Genomic DNA, 18,885 nt, shown 5'->3' on the forward strand with positions numbered 1-18,885 from the left:
AAATACTGGTTCACTGTCAGAGTCAACCATACAGATGACTCTGGAAGTTTCAGTGTCAAACTAAGGCTCAGTGAGCAGGCTCAATGCACAAATAAACCCTGGCCCACTGATTCTGATCTTTGTGTTGGCCAGTGCTGTCTTATGCAATGAGGCCTGGGGAGTGGTAATAGAAGCCAGGCCCTGTGTGGGAAGCAGCTGCCCTGTACACTGACTCACAGTGGAACTAATCTATAGTCTCTCCACTAAAGTGTGGTCCAGCAGCAAAGGAGCTTGGGAGCCTGTTAAAATACAGCATCTCTACCCCAGGTGCCCCAAAATTGGAGCCTACATTGTCTCCAGGACCCCAGGTAGTTCACAGGCATATTGTACTTGAAAAGTACTTCTCTGAGCTCCCCTCCATCCTTGAGTTTCTACAGGCAGTGATTTCATAAGTGCGACTTCCTGTTCACACCCTTTGGCCAGCAGGCTAGCCAGTGGGGAGTTAGCATAAGTCCACTGTGGCATTCTGGACACCCAGATTACGCATAGATATGTCAACAAAGGCCTTGATAGCTACTGTAGAACTTCTGGCACCATGCAAAATGCCCGGGAGCCACAGAAGAGAAACTGGTTAGTCCACTGCATTGGGAGGAGAAATAAGGTTACCAGACCCCACTTTCCTCCCTTGAAACTTGAGAAGGTAAGGGGCGAGCTTGCAAAAGCTGTATCATTGAACTTGCCCTCTCACTGTGTCAAGATTCGGAAGCTGATTTTATCCCTCCATCCTCCTATTGTCACATCTGTTTCTCACTGGTCCCTCTCCTTGTCTCTTTCCCTTCCCCAGCATGCTCTGATCCTGCCCACCCATCCCCAACACACACACACACACACACACACACACACAGAGTTATATTTTCAAAGTTGAAGAAATGTAAGAGCTTCTGATTAGGACCCAAGAGAGAAGCTTCTGCAAATATATTTGCATTAATTACCACATTAATTTCTAGACCCAGGGAAAGCTCAGCAAACCCTAAAGCCTTCCTGCAGGCAATCACCTGCAAGACCTGACAGTGGACGAGGGGGGTTAGTGAGGCAGCAGCTAGAGCTGGAAAGGAGCAGGCTAATGGTTCCTCGCAGGTGTTCAGCATAATGGGGTGTTAATTGGGTAACAGGTGGAAGCACAGAGGGTGGAGGGAGCAGCAGAGTGAACAGGGCAGAAGCTGACTGCCATAACCTAATTTTAAACAGGGTGGAATTTTCCTTCTCTTACTTCAGTTAGGGTTCAGAAATTTCAGTCACAATAAAACTCAACAGCACATCATCATTTATAACAACTAATATTTAGAGCTGCTCCCTACATTCCCAGCTCTGTAATCTGAGGACGAAAGTATGAATTGCTGGCCCAAATTGAAAACACTTCATCTTTCCCCGTGTTGGCAAAGGAGATACAGTCAGCATTACAGAAGTTCTCAGGAACAATCTCCCTCAGATGCACAGCACAGCACCGCCAAAACTCAGCCGTAGGCTAGATTGCTTCTGTGTGCCCACAGTGTTATAGGGGAGGGTGAGATGCCACTGTGCTGACCCCAGAGGATTCCTAGGTATATCCCTTTGCTACCAAGCAGGTGCTCAGCATTCAGAGTCCTTTCATTCATTCATGGGCTCAAATACCCATCCCCACCTTCTCTTTTATAAGCTCCTTCCCCAGGCAAATTCATTTTTTTGACAACTTACTATGTGCCAGTCCCTTGACAAGGTACTAGAGGGCTATGAAGATGAAGAAGAAAAATGCTCTTTCCAGAAGGCCCAGATGAGCCAGGGTTCCAGAGGAGTGAAGGGATATCCAGAGCATAAGCCGAGAGAGAGCAGTGCCGGGGATGAACAACCTGTTTAGATGCTCAAAAGGACAACTCAGGGGTTTTTTGGGGTTTTTTTTGTTTTTGTTTTTTTTTGGTTTTGGTTTTATTTTTGGAAATATTTATTCATGTGTTTATGTGTGTATTTTTTTAATTTATTTTTTTATTTTTATATTCCCCATACAATTGCAGCCGCCTGATTTTGACCCCAAACCCTCCTTTCCCCGCCCCCCTCCCAAGTGTGTCTCTGGTTCATAGTTGTTTGTTGATTTTGATTTTTTCTCTTTCTTATAGTTATTCTTTTTCCTGGTCCCTTATTTAGGTTTTCTAGATTCCTGCTATGGGTGAGACCATCTGGTATTTTTCTTTTTCTTTCTGGCTTATTTCGCTGAGCGTGATCCCTTCCAGCTCCATCCATGTTGCTGCAAATTGCATGTGTTTATCTTTTTTGAATGCTGAGTAATATTCCATGGTGTATATGTACCACATCTTCTTGATCCAGTCATCTATTTTTGGGCATTTGGGTTGTTTCCAAAGCTTAGCTATTGTAAACAGTGCTGCTATAAACATAGGGGTGCAGGTGTTCTTTGGAATTGATGTTTCTGTGTCCTTTGGGTAAATACCTAGGAGTAGAATTGCTGGATCAAATGGAAGCTCTATCTTTAGTAGGTTGAGAAATCTCCACACAGCTCTCCATAGTGGTAGGACAACTCGGTTTTTAACAGCTTTATTGAGAAATAACTTAGCTGCAAAAAATGGCATATACATAATGCCTATAGTTTCATCAGTTTGGACATAGGCAAACACCCATGATACTATCACCACAAAGTAATAGACACAGCAAAGCCTCCCAGAGGTTCCTTGTGTCCCTTTGTTCATAGTAAGACACTTACATTGAAACCCACCAATGTTCAAGTGCATGATACCATACTGTTCACCCAGGCACAACGGTGCATCTTATTTGCACAAACACATGCATCTTACTTGCCTGAAGCTTCGTACCCAGCCATCCACAAGACCCCATGTCCCCCCACCTCCTACCCCAGCAACTCCTCTTGCATTCTCTGTTTCTATGAGTTGGGCTGTTTCAGATGCCTCCTATAAGTGCAGTATTTGTCCTGTGACTGGTTCATTTCATGCAGTTTGATGTTCTCCAGGCTCATCCTTGTCCCCATAAATGGTGACTTTCCTTCTTAGGGTTGAATAATATTCCATTATATATAAAATAGAAGGAAATCCTGCCATTTGTGATCTTAAATATATGTCTCCATATATCCATACACATATAGCCACATATATCAGTATATAATTCTCTTTATACATTCATCTCTCCATGGACAATTGGACTGTTTCCACATCTTGGGTATTTGAATAATGGGTATTTGAATAATGGGTTTCCACATCTTGGGTATTTGAACCTGGCAGGGAGTGGGGACAGGAAACTCTTCAAAGTCCTGATTTCACTTCTTTTGGATATATATGCAGAAGTGGGGCCAAGGAACAATTCATTTTTTTAAAGGTTTATTTTTATTTATTTATGCATACAAGAGCTGGGGTACAGGCTAGAGGTTTGGGGGGTGAGAGGATTCACCAGAGACAGAGTGGGGAGCAGAACAGGCAGATTGACTGAAATACACTGCTGAGGGGAGCAGTGGGTGAGACATGAGAGGTCTGCTGTGCCATGTTGGGCAGCTCCCTGGCTGGGGATCAAACTCATGCCCCAGTGGCTAGCCACAGCTTGATAGCACTGAGACTTTAACCCCTGTGCCACTAGGGAGGCCCCAGAACAACTCATTTTTAATGGGGGGCCAGAAAAGTCTCACAGAGCAGGTGTCTGTAGCATGAGGGGTAAGAAAGATTCAATTCACAGCAAAGGGAGGGAAAGACAAGGTGACTGAAGGACAGATGAATGGCAGCCCAAGGATGGGAAACTGCATGGAAGTGTCCATGACAGCAATCCTGGGATGTAAGAAAGAGGGGTGTAAGCTCACAGGAAATCCTGAAATTGGCCTCAGAGGGTTTAAAATGACTGTCCAGGCAGCAGAAGGCCTGGGCAAGTCTTGGTGGAGAAGAGCCCTCTGCCCTCACAGCCCCACTGTGTGGACAGTGGACAAGGAGGGCAGGGACTAGAGGTATGCAGACCGATGGACAGTCTCAGACTGTCTCAGAAAAAAATGCAGGAATCCTGTAAATCGTCCTGTGCCTTCTCTGTTAGGTAAGTTTCTGACAGAGTCATCTGCCTTTAATATGAAGGGATGAGCAGGAGCTGCTTAGGGAGCCAGGACCCTAGCAAGGATTGACCCAGGCCTGCTCGCCTATGTTGCCCTTTGCTCCCTTAATTCCAGGCCCTTCTCTGCCTAGAAGGGAATTTCTTGCATTCCATCCTGACCTTTATGGACTGAATGTTTGAGTCTCTGCTAATGTGTATGTTGAAACAAATCCATGATGTGGCGGTATTAGGAAGTGGGGGGTTTTGGCAGATGGTAAATGAGGCAGGAGGCTCACACAAGCATTAATCAGCAAATGACAGGACCCAATGTAGCTCCCATCTCCTATTGTTTCCCCTTCTGGTGGACTGAGGGGGTGGCCCTCCAGAGCTGGTTCAGGTTGTTTCCGGAGCAAGTTGAGAGGAAGCAGACCACTTTCATGACCTCACAGTCTATCTGCCACTCTTCTGTTGTTTTGTTTTCGTGTAAGCCCTGTTTGTGGTTTCAAATAACTGCTTTAGTTGAGGTCAGCAGTCATGAGGATGTAGCCCTTAGGAATGGGGTTAGTGCCCTCGTGAAAGAGACCCCAGGGAGAGCTGTCACCCTCCACTATGTGAGGACACAGCCAGAGACAGCCATGTAGGAACGAGGAAATGGGACTCACCGGGCACTGATCTGTCAGTGCCTTGATCTAGGACTTCCCAGCCTGCAGAACTGTGAGAAATAGAAGTTTATTCCTTAAACCACACTGTCTATCATATTTTTGTTTTAGCAGCTCAACTAAGACACCAATTGATTCTATTGACTTCTGCTGGGCACCTCCATGCAGCACTTAGGACAATGTCTGGCACAAAACCAGGACTACTATGGCTATTTCTGTGGTCTGGCTGAACTTTGGGTCCACTCTTCTCCCCCCTGAGCTGTGTGTGAGAGACCCAGTCCTCTCACAAGTTCCTAGTCTGAGCAAATCTGGGCCAAGCATTCCAACTTGACAAACTGATTTGTACCCAGGGGCATCCATTGACTGTTTTTTCTTGGTTAGTTAAAGTAGGTTTTCAATAATCCCATAGAGTACTAATTAGGCCACTTTCATAGTACAGGGATAACTTCCAAATCAGGAAAAGCCAATAGGTCACCCAAGTAGTTCTGGAGTCTCTTCTTTCAGGAACTGAGTATTTTTTTTGCTCACATGGTTGTGCCTTCTGTCTTCATTCTTCACTGCAACCTGAGTGAGTTTCTAAACTGCAGCCCCAGCATGCCATCTGTATCAGCCCTCTAGTTCCAGTAATAAACAATCCCAAACAGCCCCTGAGAACAGTAACAACAATCTATTGGGATTCTCTGGTGCCTCTGGATTCTGGCAGGGCTCAGCTAGACAGTTCTCACTCAGGGCCTTGCCATGTTCTAGTCAGGCAGTGCCGGATTGAGATCCCAGGACTGGCACCCAGATCTGGGGGTGCTTTGGGCAACCCTGTCTATTCTCATATGACCCCTCTGATGTGGCAGCTATAAGACATTCAGACGTCTCCCATAATGGCTTAGAGTTTCACAGGCAAGAACCCTGACAGTGAGTCAGAAGCAGCAAGGCCTGTCCTAACCTCACCACAGAAATCACTCGTGTCATTTCCATCAATATCTGTTCAACACAAGTGAGTCACAAATCTGTTTACATTTCAGAGAAAAATTGGGCCCTGTCTTTTGAAGAGTGCCTATCTATATTTAGCTGAACTACTCCAAGATAGTGCTGCCCCAGCATCCATTTTGTTTGGCCAGGTGGCCCTGAGGGATCTAACCTGACATTAGCCCCCCAAGCAAGCACCTGCCTAAATAACCTACAGAGTTCCAAGCAAGTCAATATCCCCATGGGACCTCCCCAACAGGCCTTGAGAACAACAGTCTCCTCACCCCTCAGGGCCTTCCCTTATGGGCTCAGTGGAATTTGCTAAAATCTCGCACTTCTGGGGTTGAATTGACCTATCTGGCCTTAGCCCAGGAGCCCCAGACACTCCATCCTCATGTGCCCCAGGTCTACCATTGTCCCTGCCTTGACCTCCCTGTGTGGCTCTCAAGGATTACCATGCACTTCCCCCAGGCCTCTGGGTGGTAAACTTCTCTATTTCCATTTCCCTTGTGGGCTTTTCATGAACCGCGGCTCATCAACAGCACGATACTCTTTTTTTTTAAGATGTATTTATTTATGCATACAAGAACTGGGGGACAGGCCAGAGGTGTGGGTGGTGAGATTCACCAGAGAGAGAGTGGGGAACAGAGCAAGCACATTAACTGAAATACACTGCTGAGGGGAGCAGCGGGCGAGTCAAGAGAGGTCTGCTGCACCATGTGGGTAGCTCCCTGACCGGGGATCAACCTCCTGCTACAGTGGCTGCGGAAATCTTCATAGGTTGAGTCTTAACTCCTTGCACCACCAGGGAGGCCGTCCAGCACTGTATTCTTTACTTAACAAATGTTAATTTTACAAAGTCACAAGCATAATAGGTGTTGCAGACATATCTTGAAATTCTACCATCAGCCCTCTACTTAACATCTGTCCATTGCCTTTGGGGTAACAGTGGAGCTCCTAGCAGGCTCTTTGGGCTCCCTGATCTCCATCTTGTCTGGCTGTCTGCATTTCATTTCGGGCTCCTAACTTCTTGCCCCTGCTCACCATCTCCTACCTACGCTCCAGTCTTACCAGTTGATTCTTGAGTCCCTGATGAAGGTGTCAGGACTGGCCACGTCCACCCTGGAAGGCGCCCATATCCATCACACCCTGCTCCATGCAACTTACTGAAATCATTCAAAATGGAACCTGGAAAGGCTTCCACTAACCAGCCTCTGGTCCCGAGGGTTTGGGGTCCACCTCACTGCCCATCATTTGGGAGCAATTCTCCCCACACCTGCACGTCTTCGCCTACATCTTACACTGAAAGTTGGCCCTTAACCCTGAAATCAGGTGTCACTCATCACTGACTCCCAGCTCCTGTCCACCCCAGTGTGCTGTAGGCCCTCAAAACATGATTCATGATTGGTTGAGGGGCCAGAGTCTTCAAAAATCTGCACTTTTAGATTTTTATCTGTGTTTATCTTTACATATGGGAAAATCCTTCTGACAGCTGCTGAGATATATCTAAAGCTATTCAACGGGGGTTCACTGGAAAACAGAATCTCATAATTTACTTGTGAGATGCAAATCTAAAGCAGGAAAAATAAACTGAGGCAAGGAGAGATGTGATGCTACTGCTGAAGACAAGCCACAGGGAGACAAATTGGGGTTTGACAAAGGTATCCATTTGGCATGTGGGATATCTCCAGAAAGGCTGTGTACAGAAAATGGTGGGCAAATCACTCTGCCCTTGGCTGCCCATTTCCAGACTTCCACTGGTGAAAGTTTACTCCATGGGGAGTTAATACCCCCATTCTTTTTTAAAATTGTGCTATTTTTTATTGAAGTAAAAATTCTGCTTTACAACACTGTATGTGACTAAGGAGTACAGGTTCACAGCTCTTCAAATGTGTTACCACACTACACCTACTACCAAAACACCCATAATCCTCCTCCACAGTCCACTGGACACCCCTCCTCTGTGCTCCCCAGCCCCACACTCCCGCTCTGGTAGCCTCAATCCTAGTCAGATTTCTTCCCCCATACTTTTAAGTTGCAATAAAGGAATCGAAGTTGCAGAAAAGGGATTTCAGAAGAGGTGCCAGGATGTGTACCGTATTCGAGTTGCCTATCATGAAGTGTGCTGGAGAGTGTTGTTCCTCAAACTATATGTGGTGACATTTTTTTAAATTTCCAATGTATGACAGACTGATATTTTTGCAACACACCATAAAAATGAATTACTTGAAAAATAAATTTCTAAAAAAATTCTTACAAAATACTCTCTGAATAGTACTGCTACAGAACATATGAGTCACTCTTGGCGGGGGCCAGAGGGAAGTTTTATAACCAAATAAATGTGAAAAACACTGTAAATGCTGCTGCCTCCTCCTTGCTGAGAGTCTCTGCCAACCCCAGGGCTTGGGAAACCTGGATCCTTGTTTAAACCTCGATAATGAGGGAAATATTCTTTCCCAGGTAAGCATCTGGATAGTAGGAAAAATGCAACAGGTCAATCAGTAAAGGAATTGGTGTAAAAACTGTCAGCAATAGGATGATTGAAAGCAAACTGGACACCCACATTCACCACCACCACGGAGCAGCCAAGCTCATTTTCTCCCTGGAATATGCAACATTGGGGAGACTTGAGCTCGCTGTCTGTCTGCGGAAGCTAGAGTGACATAGAAATTAGGGACTGAGGAAGGAGCCTGGAGTGAGACCTCCCCACCCATCCCCCCACCCACCATGAGTGGGGCTTTCCCTAATGAACTTGGTAATGTGGCTTTCAAAACACAAACGTGAGCCTGAGGGCGTTATGCTAAGTGAAGTAAGCCAGACACAGAAGGACAAATGCTGCCTGCTTCCACTTATGTGAGGACTCCAGAAGAGTCGAACACATAGTGACAGAGAGAAGATGGTTGTCAGGGGCTGGGAGGAGGAGGAGGAGGGACTTGTCAAAACAGGGACACTTCCAGTTATGCGAGATGGTTGTAGCCTAAAGGTTGGCTGTGCCATGTCTGGCCTGGATGGAGTTCACAACACTGCATTGCATATTCAAAAATTTGTTAAGAGGTTAGAGGTTATGTTAAATATTCTCACCCCAATTTTAAAAGTGCCACAGGTTATCAAAACAGGTTTAATGAAACACTGGTATTTGTTTCCTAAATTCAACAGGGGAAAATCAGGCCCCGATAAAAGTAGCTTTAACATTCCTATGTTGTCTAGCACAGTCCTTTGAATACAACAGATATACAATAAATACACAATCAATGAATATTTATATGATGAAATATTCTGTGGGTTTCATCTCAGTAGGTTCTACTACCATTGAACATTAATTTATCTCAGGTTCTGCTAACAGTGAAATATCCTGGACATGTAAACATCATTAAAATTTCACATCCTGAGGTCGAGAGTGCCAGTACTTTTCATCTTCTACTCTTAGATCAGATGTCTGTTTGAGGCCTGAGCTCTTCTCTTCCAGAACAACCACTTTGCTGTGATGGAACAACCTTACCGGCTGTGATCAGAATGGGAAGGAGCTCAGGGAAAGCTGTGAGCAGCTTCAGGGGGTGGCAGATGCTGTGGTTTTCCTCTCGGCGCAGCAGTTGTGTTGAGCTATATGTTTCTGCATAGACACATTCCCTTGGCAAACAGACTGTTCTTTTTGATTTATGCTTCCAAGAGCCTGGCAGCATCGTGAGCGAGAAGGGAGAGAGGCTGCTTCTCCAGCAACAGGAAACTAAGGCTGTTCAGCAGGAGCCAGCCCCCTGGGATGCAGAGCCCAGGACAAACCACAAGGGGTCACTTTTGTGCACAGAAGAAACCCGATTAGGAGAAGAACACTGCTGACTGGAGATGATAACTGGAGATTGCCAGTGGAGGTGAAAAAAGAGAGATTATAAACTGGTTGAGCTAGTCAATGCAATTCCTAGGTCCTTTACAAGGATAACAGGCATTGAGCAAGTTTAATGAATAGGAAAATTAGCTGCTTCCCTACAGTTCAGATACCAGGTAAACGTTTAAATGTCTCAGGAAAAAAGGAATTAATAAGCAATTCATAAACCTTGTTCTATGAACACAATAAACTCCCAGCTCTCTCTCCAGCTATCTCTTGCTCTTTCTCTCTTTCTCTCTCTGAGCTGCAAACATCCTGTAAGGGGAAGTAGCCACAGCATTCCAAGGGGAGATTTCTGTTGCCCTGAAGGTCAATGTCAGTTAACCAGACAGCTTCTTAAATCTGCACACAGACAAACTTAGGGATCAATTCTTGCATGCAGCCCCCACAGGACAGCTGCAGTGTTCAAGGTTTTATTACACTCTGTTGAGTGTCTGTGTCTCTTATTCTGCTGGTAGATAGACCATAAACTCCTTTAGGAAAGAAACCATGTCTTATCCACATTATTTTCCCCTACTGTAGTGTCTGCAAAGATGACCACCACTGATTCGTGCCAAGCCATCAAGAGGTGGAGCAGATTCTCCATCACCTTGAATCTGGGCTCTTCCTATGGCCAGCTCTAACCAGTAGAAAGTATTGGAAGTGACACCATGTCGACCCTAGTCCAAGACTATCTGAAGTCTGGCAGTTTCAACTTTCATCCTCTTGGAAGCCAGCCACCTTGTAAGGACGTCTAAGTATCCTGCTAGAGAAAGAGGCAACATGGAGAGACCAGTGATAAACTTGGGGCTAAAAGAGAGAGAGAGGTCTAACCCAACCCTAGCCATTTCAGTCTCACCAGTTAAGGCACCAAACATGTGAGTAAAACCATTTTGCATCGTCTAGTCTTCATTAAGCAACTCCAGGCAATACCACAGAAGCAGAAATACGTCATCCCTGTCCAGCCTGGCCAAACTGCAGATTCAGGAACAATTAAACCATTGTTGTTGTGTTTCCACTGCTGAGTGATGGAGTAATTTATTACATAGCAAAAGACACCCCTGTCCACCTGCCCCATAGGATCATCTGTATAGTCATACATAGTAACAGCACAAAAGTAGGCTGAGCTCAGATATTACCTCCTCCAAGAGGCCTCATTTAATCTTCCCACACTTGAAGTTCCTTCTTTATAACATGCTAGTAGCCTGTGCATTACTTGGCATGACTTTTACCATGTCATATTATATCACACAACATCATATCATATCATGTCATAATGACTGTGATGCATGGACTATATGCCCGAGTCTTTCCCAGCCACGACTCAAGGACAGGAAGCACATTATATTCATAGCTGTATCCCCAATGCCTTAAATATTTATTGAAGGAATAATTCAACACATAAATAAGTGGAAACTGAGATGTAGGTCAGAGCATGGGCACACCCCGATAGAACAATCTTACAAAGCTTTAACTTTGAAAACACACCACACAATAAGAAAAACAATCAAAATCCAAGGATTAGCCAAGCCAGCAGTGTCATTCTCCATTCCCAGCACTCTGACCCCAGCTTCTAATCAAGGGAGACTTGCATTTTTTCCCTCTCTCTCAGCTTCCCTCCAGGGGGTGTGCTAACTAGCAGGAAAACAGTCAAGATGTGGCTATTAGGGAAGGATGATCTGGAGGGCATTAGCAACGCAGACAAGAGACAATGGGCCGTGAGCATATAGATCAGGCAGGACATGGCAGGAGGAGGTGACACCTGGGTCACAGCCAACAACTGTGGGAATCACCACTGTTTGGTGGCCCAGATGGCTTCATGAGAACACAACTCCCCAGGGGGACTGGCAGCTGGAGAGGCTTCCAGTTCTCCTGGTATGAGGGGGAAGGATGTTTTCTCTGAACCATTTTCTCCCCTCCTCACCTTCAACGCACATATACACATGGACACTGCAAATAACTATCATCAATGGCCCGGACACCTTCACGTTCATCACAGCCTCACCCTCAGCCTGGAATAGGCTGTGGATGCAGCGTTCAGGCCCCTGGAGCAGACACAAAATTTCAAAGGCTACGCCGAAAGCCAGGGCTTTGGAACTTGCTAGATGATGCTGGATCTTTCAGCTTTCATTCTCTTACATGACACAAACTCTGAGAAGGGTTGGTTTTGTTTTTTTATTATTTTATTTTATATATTTTTACATCATTTTTTATTTTTGCACAATGTATGCATTTTCATGTTGGTTATAGTCCCCATACAATTCCTTGTTTCTTCATGACCTAGTCAGACAATTGAGAATCTGATGCTGTCTCTTAGAAGTACTAAGAACAACTGTCCTACAGCAAAAGAGGATATCAGCTCGACTCCAGGCTCCTCAAAACAATGAACTGTTAAGGGTGTCAGAAGCACCTGGAATTTGATGTGTTGAAATAATTATCTCTAAGTCATTTTTAAGATATCATGGGGGTTTAATACTCTATCAACATAACTAAGCTAGAATTACATTTCTCAGAATCCCCTTTCCTGGATGGTACTGGGTTAGGTTGCAAGGTAGAAAGGAGGCAGCAGTGATTACATGGGAAGATTGGGTGTAGAACCACAGAGGACACACCAGTTTGTATGTGTTGTTGCTTATCTGTCAGTTCACTTCTGGAGCAGGATATGGGTGGGGGGAGAGGGAGTTGTAGTAATGAGGTCACATCACCTCCAAATCCCAATGGACATCACCCCTCATGTCCTTGTATGCCCTGCCAGCTTGCATGCAGTTTAGTGGAAGGGCACTGACTTCTTCTTCTTCTTCTACTGGTGAGGTTTATGTGGGCTCCAATTTTCCTTCAGGGGCTTCAGTTTATTTTTCTGGGTTCCTGTTAGCTCTCACTTTTCTGTGTCCACCCCATGGACCTTCAGTTACTTGGAGTCTACCACCTTCCAGAACTTTCCAAAGACATCCCTAACCAGGAGACCATGAGCACAATCTCCTAGCCAAGGATCAGATGGAATGAACTGTATGAGTCCAGGTGGGAAAAGTATTTAAATTGGAGTTTATTTCTGTAACTCAAGCTGTGTAATTGTTATAAATAAAAAAGAATTGACTAAAATATAGAGTTCTCACCAAAAGATCCTATTTTTAGGGGGGTAAAGCCCTACAATAGCAAATGGGATTTCCAGTTGAATCTAAGGAGAGTGTTTCTGAGAATACAGTTTATTTTCCATGTTGCTAAGGTAATCAGAGCATCAGCCCAGGCAGTTGTAGGTACATGCCATATGGAAGCATGTTAGCAGGGAGGCATGTTTCTGCTTGGTGTACCATGTGGTGATGACTGTAACAAGTCCTGTGTCTGGACATGACTTTGACCAATTAGACATGTCACCATGCAATTCTGGAAAAAGATTCCTTTAAACTAAAAAGCAAAAAGGAAATGAACTTATAGAAGAAGGAGCAAGAGGAACATCTAGAGGGGCTCCCCTGGTGGCACAGCAGTTGAGCACTGTGCTGCGAAGCTGCCTGCAGCCTCTGCAGCGCTGGTTCGATCCCCGGCCCCCAGAGAGGGTCCCACATGGCACACCTACTTCTCCTGCCACATCCCCAGCACCCCTAAGCAGTGTACTTTGGCCCTTCTGCCTGTTCTGCTCCCCCCTCTGGCTCTGGTGAATTCTCTCACCCTCCCGCGCTTCTGACTGTACCCAGTGCTTGTATAAATAAATAAATAAATCTTTTTTTTTAAAAAAAGGAACATCTAGAAGGGGAGTGGGGTATTAATCAACATTAGGGGGGAGATAAACTTCTTTCATTATAAAAATGAGAAAGGAAATTAAATTTGGCGGAAATAGGCAAAACAGTCCAGTCCAGGTGATAAATGAACTCAGAGCTGAGCAGGCTGATCCCACTTCACTTGGGGAGGCAGAGCAGAATAGCAGACATGGTTGTGGAGCTGAGACCAAACACCGCTGGCTTCCAATCCCAGCTCTGCTGCCTCCTGCTTAGACAAGTCTCTTGTCCTCACTGTGGCTCTGTTTTCACCTGCAGTAATAATCCCCACCCCACAAGTTTAGGAGAATTAAACGAGACATTTGCAAGCAACTCATCACAGAGCCTGCCATGGAGTAAATTCTCAACTAGCAAAATGAATGATACTTATAACTAGTTCTGAAAGAAAGACAGAGACAGAGACAGAGACACACACCTGGAAGACAAAGAAACGAAAATTATGTCATATGAGGGACTGTTTTAAAATAGATTCAAGAGCTATCTTTGGCTGGGTGGTGGGCTGGAAGATGGAAAGTAGGATTTAAGTATTTTATATTCCTCTAATGGCTAAGTTTGAAATCAGAATGAAGGCTAAAGGAAGACAGACTAGTTCAATATAAAGAAGACACTCTTTCTGAAATCGCTTTCTTGGTAAACAGCATATTCCCAGGACAACAGCTGCCTTGGTGAATTGGGGATTGAACTTTGGCAGCATCATTGCCACAAATTTCAGGTTGAATAGGAAGCTTGTAAAGTTTCCTTGCAGCATCAGATTTTGAGGTCAACTTTGTTCTATTGCTTACTGTAAATATCATTACATATATATTGATCATATTTTGAAGCATGATGGTGGGATAAGAGGAGAGAAAAAGGCATAAAAGAAGTGGAGGGTAAAGATCATGTTTTTGAAATATGCCCAGTGTCCTTAGGCAAATAAGATACATGATTCAACTTAATTCAATAAATATTTATTAGAGCTGCCTATGCTTGTTGGGATGAATTTTAAAAGCAGCTGAGACAGCCCCAAGGATCCTGGAGATGCATATATTGGAATGAGTAATGTAAAACAACAAAATGGTGTACACTAAGGGCTCAAGGAATTTTTGCATAAGTTCTACAGGAATTGAGAGGAAGAGGAATTCCTTTTATCTAGTATGTACAAGAAGTAACGCCTTGGGAAATATTTTGTACATACAACAGTCTTGATCATTCTCAAGAAAATGTGTTTGCATTTTGATCTGAGGAGTTACTACAAACAGGTTTACTGTAGGACAGAAGAAACAGGCACTTGCCAGACAACTAGAAAGAAAAGATAGTCTAGTGACAACAGAGGCAAGGAGTTGGAAAAATGGAAAGTGAGAAAAAAGGATCCCTCCTGGACATAACGATGAGCGAAAACAGTATCACTAATTAATTTTCATTTTTTAAATCAGTTGCTTTGTTATTACCTAAGGTAATAGGGTGTTTAAAGATTCTTCATGCTTTGAAAAGTTCCCAGCACATCCAATTTGTCTCCATTTCATCTGAACACTTTCTTTGCAGCAATGTCTGTCTTCCTTAGAGAAGGAAAAAAGTGAATGGGGAAGGAAATTATATTTTTTGCACTTCACTATCAGACACTTTACCCACATGATCTTATTTCCTCCTGAAAACAATTGCATGTCACTATCACGACTGACATACAAAGGTGTTAGTACCTGGTCCAAGGTAACCCTGTGGAGAGGAAAGGACTCCAGATCTGATTCCAAAGCACATGGTGTGAGCTAACCTCTACTGCTTTTCCATCACGTGGATGCTGAAGATGATGATGATGGGAACGTTTCATTCCAATAAAGTGATGAACTCAATTGCAGAATCATGTTCTGGTGCTTCTAGGGACAGAAGCAAGACAATGTTAACAACCAACACAAGAGGGACCTGTAACACCAGGCTAAGGAAAACAGCTTCTTCAGAAGCTGCCCACGGTTACATCCCAGGAGAGGAGCCTCGGCAACCCTGCCTCCAGTTCGCCCAGTTCAGTGTTTTACCCTTAGCTGATTGACAAGTCAACTACTACCCCTTGGTTTAAATTTAAATGAGTCTGTTAACAAGATATAAGATGGAGTCTGTGTATTGCCCACCACAAAACTACGTATCACTAATCAGACATGATTTTATTATTTTTTATTATTTAAGTAGGGAAGCTTCATCTTTGTTGGGGCGGGGGGGAGTTTAAAACACCCAAGACACCTATATTTGAGTGAGAACAAGGATTCTCTAGTTTAATCTCAGTAACAAGTCCCAACAAGGTCATTAATTGGAAGCGAGTCAAATATGTCTCTGCTCCCAGCTGAGCTGCGTGTTCTAAAGGGTGGGAGAGAAGGGGTGGGGGGATAAAAGAAATCCCGAGGAGGAGAAATAGAATGAGAAACAGATGGTCTTGACTGCCAAACCGGAAACTTTTTTTTTCCCTTTTTTAAGTTGGTTGATTGTTTACTATTTGTAATCTGAACCAAAAACAGAGGCAGATACATTTGCCTTGGAGAAACAACTCACAAAACTGGGGGCTGGAGTCAGGCCAGCAACCCCCTCTTGTCTGGAGCAGGGTAAGTAGGTACCTGGGTTCTTCCCCCACCCATTCTTGGTCCTGGCTGTAGGGGGGGCAGCGCCTTCCAGTGTAGGGCACAGTTGGGGCTGACTAGGGATCTCTGTCCTGGAGAACCTGCCTTGCAGGGGATCACCGTTCTGGTTTTCATACTCCGCTACGCCCATGGGGGCTGAGGACAGAGACCAGGGGTCCCAGATGTAGCAGGAGGGGTGGCCTCTTCTGTTCTGGAGAGAAGAACAAATATCTTTCAGGTTCCAGTTTCTTCTTCCCAGCCTACTGCCTGCTTTTCTGGCTTTTACAATGTAGAATATCCAAAATTAATTTTGCAAAGCCCTTCTCCTGCTCCCAAGTAAGTTTCTCTTCTGGGGGTATCCAGTTTCTGAGAATGGCATTTTCTTAGTCTTGTGGACTCTAACACTTCTTCACCTCTCACATCTGAATTGTCTTCAGAGCTCTAGAAGGAGTAGATTTACCTCCGGATAGCTCCTGAATCTAATTTTTCATTTTCGACTGCATTGCCAATATTGTATTCGATTTTCTCACCAGGGAATTTAGAAATATCCTAATCAGCCTCTATATCCCTAAAAATAATGTTGACTTTATACCACAGAGGGGAGAAATCCTCTGCTTCTCCAGTGTTGGTATATTTCATTGTCATGATATTTAAATGTATACAAACACAAATCATGTATTTTACCTATAGTTCTTACTCTGTATAACTAGACATTTTAAATTCTACAGACATGCAAACTAATGAGACCAAATACACTAATTTAAGTTGGTGGTATATGGTTTTACTGAAACTGGTATTAGAAAGATGAATTTGCTCATCTTGTGTTCAACTCACTATGAGCTGAATTCTTTTGATTTTGAATATGGTAAGCCACCTTTTGAGTTACAGTCACACTGTTAATTTAACAAGCAATTCTGAATTTTTTTTTTGTAGACCCATGGTTCTACAACAACAAAAAATCTTAATGCTTTTTTTTTTTTTCACTTGCTAATGAACAGTTGCAAGTTAAATCCTGTAAGAGAGGATTCTCAGGGAACATCCACTAAAAGAGTCCATAAACATAAACTGGTTCTTTGGAATCCAGGATGCATCTACTTCCAAGTGTCAGATAAAGTCTCCGTTTTCTCATTCATTTTTTTTTTTTAACAGGCTTCACAACTTCTATTCTTTTCTGGTGCTGCGGCCCATATTGCCTTACCTTGTATTACCATCATAATTACAAATGCAAATGCTAGAAAGGAAACTCCATAGGATAGAGCTTCTTTTCCTTCTTTCTTTTACTTTGTATTGTGAAAATACTAAGTATACACAAAAATAAGACTAGCATGAGGAATCTTTGTACCCTTAATTCATTCATAACCATCAACTCCTGAACAATCTTCATCTGTATACTTGCGGATGTTCCTCCACAACCTCCCCTACTGGACAATTTTGATGCAAATACCAGACACCATGTAAATTTATGCATAAGTATTTTCAGTATGTATCTCTAAAAGATAAGCCTTCTTAAAATATAACCACCTGCATTATAATGTCTAAAAAATAACAGTAATTTCTTAATATTGATAAATATCCAGTTTGTTTAAATTTGTCTACTGTATGCCCAGTACTTAGAACAGTACACATAAGTGCTCAGTTGTTACTTCTTAAGTACAGGAATAAACATTGAGTTTGAGTGGCAGAATTCTGTTACATAATACAGCCATTCAATAGCCCCAGAATATTACAATAGTTAAAATTTTTCACTGGGATAAAAATACATCACTTGAAAATTATTGTAGAATTACTTGAGCATGGAGAATACATCCATGAACTCTGGCTAAGTAACACTGGGCTGTAGAGACCTTTGCCAAATTCGTTCTTATGCTGATTCGTTATTATTATCCTTATTCTTATCCTGAATTCGTTCTTATCCTCTTCTGATAATACAGACTTGTAAGACTCCCCCATCAGGTGCTGAGTTAAATCCAAATCCCCCATCAGGTGCTGGAAACTCCTGGGAGTTTCCAGACTGGTGAATATGTGGAGATTTGGGGAGACTGTGTGCCCCAAGAGAGCAGAAACTTTCCCCATAAACTTGCCCTGTGCATCTCTTCCAACTGGCTTTTTCTGGGCTATCTCCTTTCCAATAAACTGATCTAATGCTCCAGTCCCTCAAGGCGCTGATTGAATATGCAGATGCCCTACATAAACAGACTGTGCATTGTCAGAAGGCACAGTGGAATTTCAGGAACAGCACAGGCACCTCCAACAGCACAGGATGAAGGAAGGAAAACCACAAAAAGCTTTACCTGGAATATTACCATCTTAATGGGACAAGCGGATCTTGTCAGCTTGCTCATAATGAGACTTTGGGGTACCTGAAACCCACTATGTTGCTATTTCTCGTAAACTAAGTAAACCAGACATTCAGAAGCCATGCCAGAGCCTGGAAGTCATATCTGAAAAAGCAAATGATGAAACTGAAGGATGATAGAACTGTCTAGAAATCATGAAATTTATAACTTTAGGACCAATCATTGTCAAATAGGACATTTGCTTTGTACTCACTAATTGAAATAATATTTGGCATTTGAAAGCGCAGCTGGAGTAGCTAATTACAGCCTGTTAAAACTGTGAATGTATTTAGCAGTCTGCATGTGAAGGCAAATAAACTCTAACTAGAAAAAAAATTTTTTTTAGTTCTTTGGTCTGGCATGGGGGGCCCTTGGCAGTCTGGCTTCAGTCTCTCAGGCTTCTCTCTCTCTCTTCACCTTCCCCCATCCAGTACGGAAATAGTCTAAGGGGCCTTCCCTGCTGTCCTGCTTTCCCCTGCCAGTTCTCACCTTCATGGGAACTTGTCCCTTCCTGCCTCCCATCACTCTGACTGAAGCCCTCCCCAATCTTCAACACAGCCTCAAATTGCATCTTCCTCCTGCCTGCGGCAATAATGCTGCAGCTTAACTGAATCACTCTTTCTTGAATCTGGCTAATGTTTGATTATACCTCTCTCATCACAATTTTAATACTCTGCT

The sequence above is a fragment of the Talpa europaea genome, assembly GCF_964194135.1.
Source record: "Talpa europaea genome assembly, chromosome: 12".
NCBI lineage: Eukaryota > Metazoa > Chordata > Mammalia > Eulipotyphla > Talpidae > Talpa > Talpa europaea.